Source organism: Mus pahari, chromosome X, assembly GCF_900095145.1.
Source record: "Mus pahari chromosome X, PAHARI_EIJ_v1.1, whole genome shotgun sequence".
Taxonomy (NCBI): Eukaryota; Metazoa; Chordata; class Mammalia; order Rodentia; family Muridae; genus Mus; species Mus pahari.
Genome location: NC_034613.1, coordinates 139,960,062 through 139,969,503, shown reverse-complemented (window position 1 = coordinate 139,969,503; position 9,442 = coordinate 139,960,062).

Genomic DNA, 9,442 nt, shown 5'->3' with positions numbered 1-9,442 from the left:
TTCTTTTATCTATCTATCATATAATCACTCAAGAAATGCCTTGGGACTCTTGTGGGCCCTGGAGAACTTCAGTAGTCTTAAACAAATTAGTGGGTTTTCAAGCTGTGCCCTGAATTCCAGGTACTGATGAAGATTTTCCAGGGCTTGGAAACTGGGGAACAAATTGGGGTCCCAAGCAGGGCACTTACATGGCAAAGCTGTCTCAGCAACTGTTACCAGTAGCTGAGGTTAAAAAAAGATGCTTTCTTTACCTCATTATGTTCCCTTTCCTCTGAAGTCAACAGAATAAGAAATTGATGACAATCATCCCACAGTGGGTGATTGCTGTGGAGGACAGATTCCAGGAGGCAGTTAAGGCTTGGATTTTGTCAGAAAAGTGGGGAGAGATTTTCCAGCCATACAAATCTTAAGTAGAGAAAGGGACACAGACTGGGAAAGGATGTTGCCCTTCCCCTAAGCTTCTGCCCACCTCCAGGAGGGAGTGGGCCTCTAGCAAGGGAAAGATAAAAACTGGGATGTAATTAATTCAAATCTGGAGCATGGCAGGCTCTCAAGCAGGATTCCAAAGGCAGCAAAGGACATGCAGGGGAGGGGAAAAACTGGATGTCTCCATCAGGAGGCATTGTGATGAGTAGAGATGGAAAAGGGGGCAGGGACAGGCTGTATATAGATACAGAAGGGGAAGTAGGTATGGAGTAAAGGGAAGAGATTGATAGAGTAGGGTGGGATAAAATAGAGGAGCCTGAGGTTGGGAGAGTATTTTAGAAACCAAAATAATATGATAATCCCTAAAGTGCAACCTTAAGATAAGAGGGTGGATTTTGAACAAGTGCCAAACATTGACCAATACAGACCATAGTACCCAGGGGATCCTGTGACCTTGAGTCAGACTGATTTCACAATGGCTGGGCCTATGGACTGATCAATGGCCATCTCACTTCATAGGAAGGCCAGTCAATATCACAAAAAGTATGGTGCTTTTCCCTTGACAGTTAACCCTGTAGTCTTCCCCAAATACTTGGGAGAAATTCTTTAGGATACTTCAAAGGGGTGAGAGTTTAGTTTAGAGTCCCCATGTTAGCAGAAAATTTAAGTGATTCAGTGAAGTAGAAATTTTCACAGGACCAACCCAGAAGCAATAAAGAGAAGACAAACACATACAAGACTTGCTAGAGATACCATGTTGTGGGAGCAAGTAAGAAGCCTAACCCAGGGGGCAATTCCAGAAGCAGTTTAATATGATTGGAGGGAAAAGGGGAAAATTAGGGGATCTTGCAGACAAAAAGACCAAGTAAACAAAGGCATACAAAGGCTGCTGCCAAGTGGGGGAAGACGGAGAAGCTTTCAGGAACCCCTTGGAGAGTTTTCTCATTAAATCAGAGTGAATGCTGGGGAGCATCCCAGCTCCCTTCTCAGGACCAACAATAACAACAAAAGGGATGACTGAAAAGACAAAATAGAAATACCAATAGCAAAATAAAAAAAAAAAAAAAACAATCAATTAAATAGTCCCTGGGCCAAACTTGTTCAGTATGCTTTCAATCACTCATACAGTTGGCTGGTCATTCTTACAAATAAAACTAAAACCAGTTCTCTCATAAGAGACAGAACCTGAAACCTGAGTCCTTTGCTATTGGAGTCCCAACTTAGTGTGGAAACATTGGGGAAAGATCTGCACCTGGCAAATGCTTCATTCAGAAAATAGCTCCCACCAAAAGTTTTACCCCTCTTATTTAGAAAGCTCTCCAGAAAGGCTCTAACAATCTTAATTAGAAGGCTTTAGGAGTGTATACCATGTGTGTTCTTTTGTGATTAGGTTACCTCACTCAGGGTGATGTTTTCTAGTTCCATCCATTTGCCTAAGAACTTCATGAATTCATCATTTTTAATAGCTGAGTAGTACTCCATTGTATAAATGTACCACGTTTTCTATATCCATTCCTCTGTTGAAGGACATCTGGGTTCTTTCCAGCTCATGGCTATTATAAATAAGGCTGCTATGAATACAGTGGATCATGTGTCCTTCTTACAGGTTGGAGCATCTTCTGGGTATATGCCCCAGAGTGGTGTAGCTGGGTTCTCAGGTAGTACTATGTCCAATTTTCTGAGGGACCACCAAACTAATATCAACCAACCAGATCCCCCAGAGCTCTCAGGGGCTACTAAGCCATCAATCAAGGAGTACACATGACTCCAGCTGCATATGCAGCAGAGGATGGCCTTGTCAGGCATCAATGGGAGGAGAGTTCCTTGGTCCTATGAAGGCTCCATAGGTGCCCCAGTGTAGGGGAATTGAGAGCAGGGAGGTGGGAATGGGTGGCTGGGTGGAGGAACACCCCTATAGAAGCAGGGGGAGGGAGGATGGGACAGGACGGTTCTGGGAGGGGGTAAACTGGGGAAGGGGATAACATTCGAAATGTAAATAAATATGTCCAATAAAAAATAAAAATAAAAAATAAAAATAAATAAATAAAATGAACACTTTAAGAGCTTTTCTCAAGCAGAACCAGAACTGAATTGTATATACAGACTTCCCCCTTATGAGTATCAGAAGGACTCTGTTTTGATAGACAGGAACATGGCAGTCATTCAAAACCTCTGTGGATTCAGTAAGAGGAGTGGGGCCCTGGACCACTTCTCAGCGGGTACCTCCTCTGAAGCCTCTGCCTAGCTGGAAGGCCCAGAGCAAGGCTGAGTCCCACTAGGCATGGGGAATCTTGCTGAGGCCTTCCAAACGAAGTGATGCATGCTATTACCAAAAGCCACACAAATTAAGCAAAAAGAGAATAACGGCCTTCAATAATGGCCAAAGAGTAGGCTAATGAATTTTGTTTTCATAGTATAGAATCTCCCCCTTCTTTTGATTTACTGGTTTAGGATTATTTATTTCTTGTGTTTGATTGGATTTGGTTGACCTTCTCGGATTCAAGTTACTCTTCTAGCACTTTCTGTTGATATGAATTTGTAGGTAGACACTTTAAATTTTGTTTTGTTATGGAATTTTTTCTCTGTCTATTGTAATTTATGTTTTACACTATAGTAGTATAGTATAGTGTTCTGGGATGACACCCTTGCTCTCTTAGAGTCTATAGAACATCTGTCCAGGCCCTTCTGGGTTTTAGAGTCTCATTGACACCCAACATTGAGAAGTTGGATGTTATCCTAATGGGTCTGCCTTTGTATGTTTCTTGGTCTTTTTCACTTGCAGCTTTTAATAGTCTTTCTTTGTACTGCATGTGTAGTATTTTGATTATTATGTATCATGGAGAATTTATTTTCTTGTCTTGTCTATTTGATGTTCTGTTTAGTTCTTATACCTTGATAAGCACCTCCTTTAGGTTTAGGAAAATTTCTTCTATGATTTCATTGACCATATTTTCTGTGCCTCTAACCTGGGTTTTTGTTTTGACCATCAGTAATCTAATAATTATCCTTACATTAATACTCAAAGTAATTGAGTAATTGGTTTTGATATAGTATTTTATATACTTTTTGTTGATTTTCCTCCCCTATTTTCATCTCCACCCCCATCCCTTTCTGTTGGTCCCTTTCTCCCAATAGTTTCCCTTTTGCTTTTATGTCACATGTATTTTATTGCTTTTTTCCATTTTCCACTTACAATCTCATCTTCTCTCTCATGATCCTCTACCTTTTCTAGTTTAATAACCCATATCCTCTGACATACCAATCTAAGATCCTGTCTTAGGGTATTTACCACTGTGATAAAACTACATGTCCCAAAGCAACTTTTGTAAGAAGGGCTTTGTTTTAACTTACAGTTGTAGTCTAGCATGAAGGAAAGTCAGGGCAGGAATTTGAGACAAAAGCCTGGAGACAGAATCTGAAGCAGAAGCCATGGGGGAACAATAGAAGGAGTATTATTAGGTTGTTATAAAATGCCTGCATCTACCAGATGCCTCATCCTGTTTAAATTTGTGTTTACCTAACAACTATAGCTGTTCTTTCAACCCTGGGGCCAAAAGCCACATCCTTGATACACCTGTTGTCCTCGCTTACCTTCGGATGGTCTCATTTACAGCTGAGTGGCCACAACTAGTCAGTCCATCCTCATGCCACTGTGCACCCCAGCAGACACTCACTGTTGCTTTTTCCCAGAACCATGGCCTGATGGTTGGCAATAAGTTGTTGGAGATGGAGAAGCCCTGCTAGAAGATACAGTGTTAATGCTCAATGGGCTGAAATGGAGCTGCCTACCTGAATGTGCTGAATCTTGAATTGTTCACCACATTTATGTCTTATCTATTTTCACAAACTTACTCAGGGAATAGTTTGTAGTGGTACCTGCTCTGTGAATTTTTCAAACTTCTAAAAAATTATCTTTTCTTTATCTTTGCCTCTCCGCCCATCTTTTGAACATACATAGCCGGAAGAATTCTGAAACTTGTACTTTCATCCACTCTGTGAATATCTAGAATTTGCTTTCATATGTCATCAGGATGACATCTAATAATTAAAATGGTTTGTAGTCCATGTTCTAAAGTGGTATCGACTGAACTTTTAAATGTGGGCCTCCCCTTGTAAGCATAAGAATATCATGATCTTCTGGAATATTCAAAATTAAAATTAAACCACCAAATGCTCCCACTGTGGTTAATAGATGTGTTCTTTGGAAGACAACCACTGTATTTTCATGCTCTTAAAAGGGCAATACTTCCTGAGGAAATTAAACAGGTTTAAATCTGGAGGGTTCTTTCTACAGCCCAATATTATTGCTTCCTTACAACATCCTGCAAAGTTGATACAGGCAACAAGGAACACCGTGGAGTAATAGATACACAGAACAAATGCCCAGTTTCAGAATGCATGGAGATGGAACATGGCAGGCAATGTGAAGCTGAAGGAAGAAAAATCCCTACTAGAAGCAGTGGCTGCACTGTGTATTTTTTTTAACTGATGTCAAAGAACTACAGCAGGATCTTTAAAAAGTCTCATAAAAGTATTAAATAATCACACATAGTCAACACATAGGAGGAAAGAAGTTATGGAAGCTCCTGAGATCTGGAAGCTTCTAGTCTGCCTGAGAAGACAACAATAGAAACAGACACCTATTCATTTGTAAGGATACAAAATGAGGCAAAAGTGAAGTGATCATGAAAGACACACTACACAGCTTTTGCCTGGAGAGAGAATTGTATTAGGCTTACCTGTAGAAGTGTTTCCACTAAGATCTAGAGGTAAAGGAGGTGTGTATGCAGAACGGTGGTGAGCAAGAGTATGTGTTTCTGTTGGTACACATTGAATCTTTTCTACAAGAAACTTGGGTTTATTTTTAAGGTATCATAAATACATGTAGTTATTGCTTTATTAAAAATATCCTGGTTTTCCTTAATCTACATCATTTATCAAATAATCCACTCTCCTCTAATGAATAAAATGAATTACCTTTATCTATATTAATTCACATATTCATTATTTAGGTAGAACAAACTTGTCCCCAAACTTTGAAGCTTAAAGCGACAAATATTTGTGATCTCACCATTTTTCTGATGGTTAGAAATCTTTGAAAGGCTTAGTTAGTTAAGTGGTTATTAATCAGGTTCTTTATAGAAAATCACATTTATGATGTCACCTAGTATTGCAGTCACTCAAAGACTTGACTAGGACTAGATCATCTACTTAAAAGATGGTGCCTTCACAGTTTGTCTAGGATTGGCTACTAATATTAAGTGTACATACACAAAAAAATAATGTCCTAGATAGCCTTGTTGTCTCAGGGTGGATGGTCATCCTACACACACACACACACACACACACACACACACACACACACACACACACACAGAGGGGGGGGAGGGAGGGAGGGAGGGAGGGAGAGAGAGAGAGAGAGAGAGAAAGAGAGAGAGAGAGAGAGAAAGTTGATGGATATCTCAGCATTTCAATTTCAGTTGGCAGAAAGCCTCCATCCATCTCATAAAACTACTCATAGGATGTAAGCTAATTCCTTACACAATGAAGGCAGAAAGGAGTCCCCAAAGAGGACTAGAACATTTATGGATTTTTCATGTAATCGAGTATACATTTAATTCCAAAGAACATACAACTTATGAAAATTGAAACTGTCTTCTATAATCTAGTGTCAGAAACAATACATGGTTATGTCTGTCACAGTCTGTTGATCATAGAGACCAGTCCTGAGGTACTTTGTAAGAGAATTACACAGGGTGTAACTCCTGAGGTCTGGAGCCTAAGGGAGTTAGCTTGGTAGCTGAAGACACAGATAGCAAGTGTTGAACTTGGACTGGTGAGAAAAATCAGCAAGTAAAGGTACTTCTTGATGAACCTGATGACCTAAACTCAATCCTCAGTACCCACATTGTAGAAAGAGAGAATCAACTACTAGTAGTTGTTCTCTAACCTCCACGGGCACATTGTGGTGTGCATAACCCCATACAACATGCACAGAAAACAAATAAGTAAACTGGAATTTTAAATGGTAAACTTAATGCATGATTAAAGAACTTCAAAGTAAAGCTGGTGAAATAGCTCGTCTCAGTGGATAAGGTGCTTTTCTTGTAAACACAAGAACTTGAGTTCAATATCTAGATCCCCCCGATGTATGTGTCTGTATAATAAACCAAATATGGTGGCACACAGCTATAGTTCCAGGGCTGGGAGACAGATAGGCAGATCATGATTGCTGTGACTCACTGGAAAGAAAGCCTGGAGTATGTTCTGAGTCTTGAGAGACCCTGTTGCAAAAGAAGGTCAATGGCATATGAGGAATAACACTCAAGGTGGCCCTCTGACTTCCATAGAGTTGTGCAAGCCCCTGCAATATACAGATGTATGCAAATCTGTACACATACTATTTAAAGCTTATTCAATGGAAATACACATCTGCTTAAAGATTAACATTATAACAGGATGATTCAGCACAGTACATTTTATAACAGAGTCCATAGAGTGGGTTCACAATAGAAAAACTGTTATATATTGTTGAGGCTACGCCCCCTCCAGAATAGCTGTAGCCATTTTGTTCCGTGCCTGCCAGCTATTTCATATTGTTGCTGTAATATGCCTTCCAGTCATTAACACAGAAAAATAACAACTCAAAGCAGGGTCATGCTGATCACATATTCTGAGGTTTGTTAATGTTAAGAAACTTTACAACCATAAGCGCCACTTAAGATTAATCAGAATAAAAGTCAGTCAGAACTATCCTGTCTAGCTATCCAAAACAACTCAAGTCAGAGCAGACCACCAGACAGCACTTTCTGCGCCTGCCCACGAGCTCATTGGTGTTTTGTTTTGTTTTGTTTTGTTTTGTTTTGTTTTGTTTTGTTTTTTCCTGTACAAGCCAGCCCTGAGAAATGTTCAGGGTTATAGCCTCAGCCCCTGAATTCTGAGCTATGGCCCTGATTGATCAGAATTAGTGTATGTTTTCAATCATCCATCCCTGTCTGACTAAGATTGGTGTTGGGTGGTTTGTGGGGCAACAACTGGACCCCAACACATATATTAAAAAAAAAAGTAAACAAAAAAATCTTGTATAGAGAAAAGTTACTTATATGGGGGAATATTCAGAAGATGTGAAGATCCAAGCAGGCCATAGATAATGATTTTTAGCCTCATTCTGTTTATTTATTTATTTATTTATTTATTTATTTATTTATTTATTTCTTATTTCTGATATGTATTTATGTTCAGATATATCTACATTTTTGAAGACTTTCAGAAGATAGACATAAGCCTGTTTATTATAGGTGCTTGGGGTAAGTAGGATTCTGGTATTTTGCTTCTCTCTACATTCTGATTTCTCATCAACATATTTTTTATAATAATGATTTAGCTATAAGAATAGTCACATCATGTCCAAATCACAGTGGAAGATAAAAGAATATAAAACATGGCCAATTTGCAGGCAGCAGAAAGAGGAGAAACAAGGAAAACAATATAGCATATATCAGAAGATAAATTAGATGATTAGATACTATCTACATGAAAACAATTTCAAGTTCAATTTTTAAAAACAATAATTTTTATATATTTTGTCATTTGTCTGAAACAAAAATAATCTACAAAAAATGGTCAGCAAGCAAACAAAAATTAGACTATACTAATAATATTGATCTAAGCAGGGTAGAACTCCAGGTCAGAAAAAAAAAAAAAACCACTCAGTACATCAGAACTTATTCCATGGTAAAAAGCTCAAGTACATATTGTAAAGATGTGCATGAGTGAACACACAGAATCAGAAAGCAAGAAAGCAAAATCAAGGAGAACAAATAGAGGAATGAATAGATATACAAGAGTACATGGAAGATTTTTTTATCTTTCAGCATTTGGTTGTAGCAAAATTAAACAATAGATATTGATATAAATGAAAAGGAATTATTAATAGACTGAAAAGTCAACAAAATAGCCTCCAAGGCTGCAGCAAGGTTGGGGGTGGTATTAGTTCTTAGTCTGTCTAGACTACAAGATAAAATCATGGCTTAATTAAAAGAGAAAAACAGGTAAGCTTCTGTTCCCCACCCATCTTCCCTGTTTGCTGAGCCCTCTGAAGCAAGCCCTGCTTCCCTGAGTAGCCTGGTAACCCTGGGGCAAATCCATTCTCCTCTCCACTTCTATGTCCACCTTCATCGAATCTGAAGCTCCTAAACCGCAGATCAGGAACTATACAACTCAAGGATACCCACCAGAGGCCTGACACAACAGGACCATCAAGGTTCACCCCCTTGCCAATATCTACTACAACAGAAACATTCAGAGACCAAAGCCATCCACGTGGCTAGAGGCCCTTCAAAGAATGGAATTTTTTAAAAAGCCAGGTCAATATGATACCTTCAGATCACTGCTACTTTTTTACCACAAGTCTTAGATATTCTAGCAAAACTGAAGCACAAGAAAATTACCTTAGATCAAATCTTATAACGATGATAGAGGCCTTTAAAGAAGAAACAAATAAATCCCTTAAAGATAAACAGGAAAATACAATTGAACAGGTAAAGTAAATAAATAAAACTGTGCAATACCTGAAAGTGGAAATAGAAGCAATAACAAAATCACAAACTGAGGGGATGCTGGAGATGGAAAACCTAGAGAAGAGAATAGGACAATAGTTGCAAGCATCCCCAACAGAATACAGGAAACAGAAGAGAGAATCTCAGGTATAGAAGATACAATAGAAGAAATTGATACATCAGTCAAAAAATTGTTAAATCTAAAAAATTCCTGGCACAAAACATCCAGAAAATCTGGGATAGTATGAAAAGACCTAACTTAAGAATAATAGGAATAGAAGAAGGTGAAGAGTCCCAGCTCCAAGGCCCAGAAAATATTTTCATCAAGATCATAGAAGAAAACTTTTCCAACCTAAAGAAAGAGATGCCTGTATACATACAAGAAGTTTGTAGAACATCAATTACACTGAACCAGAAAAGAAATCCATCTACCACATAATAATCAAAACACAAAACCT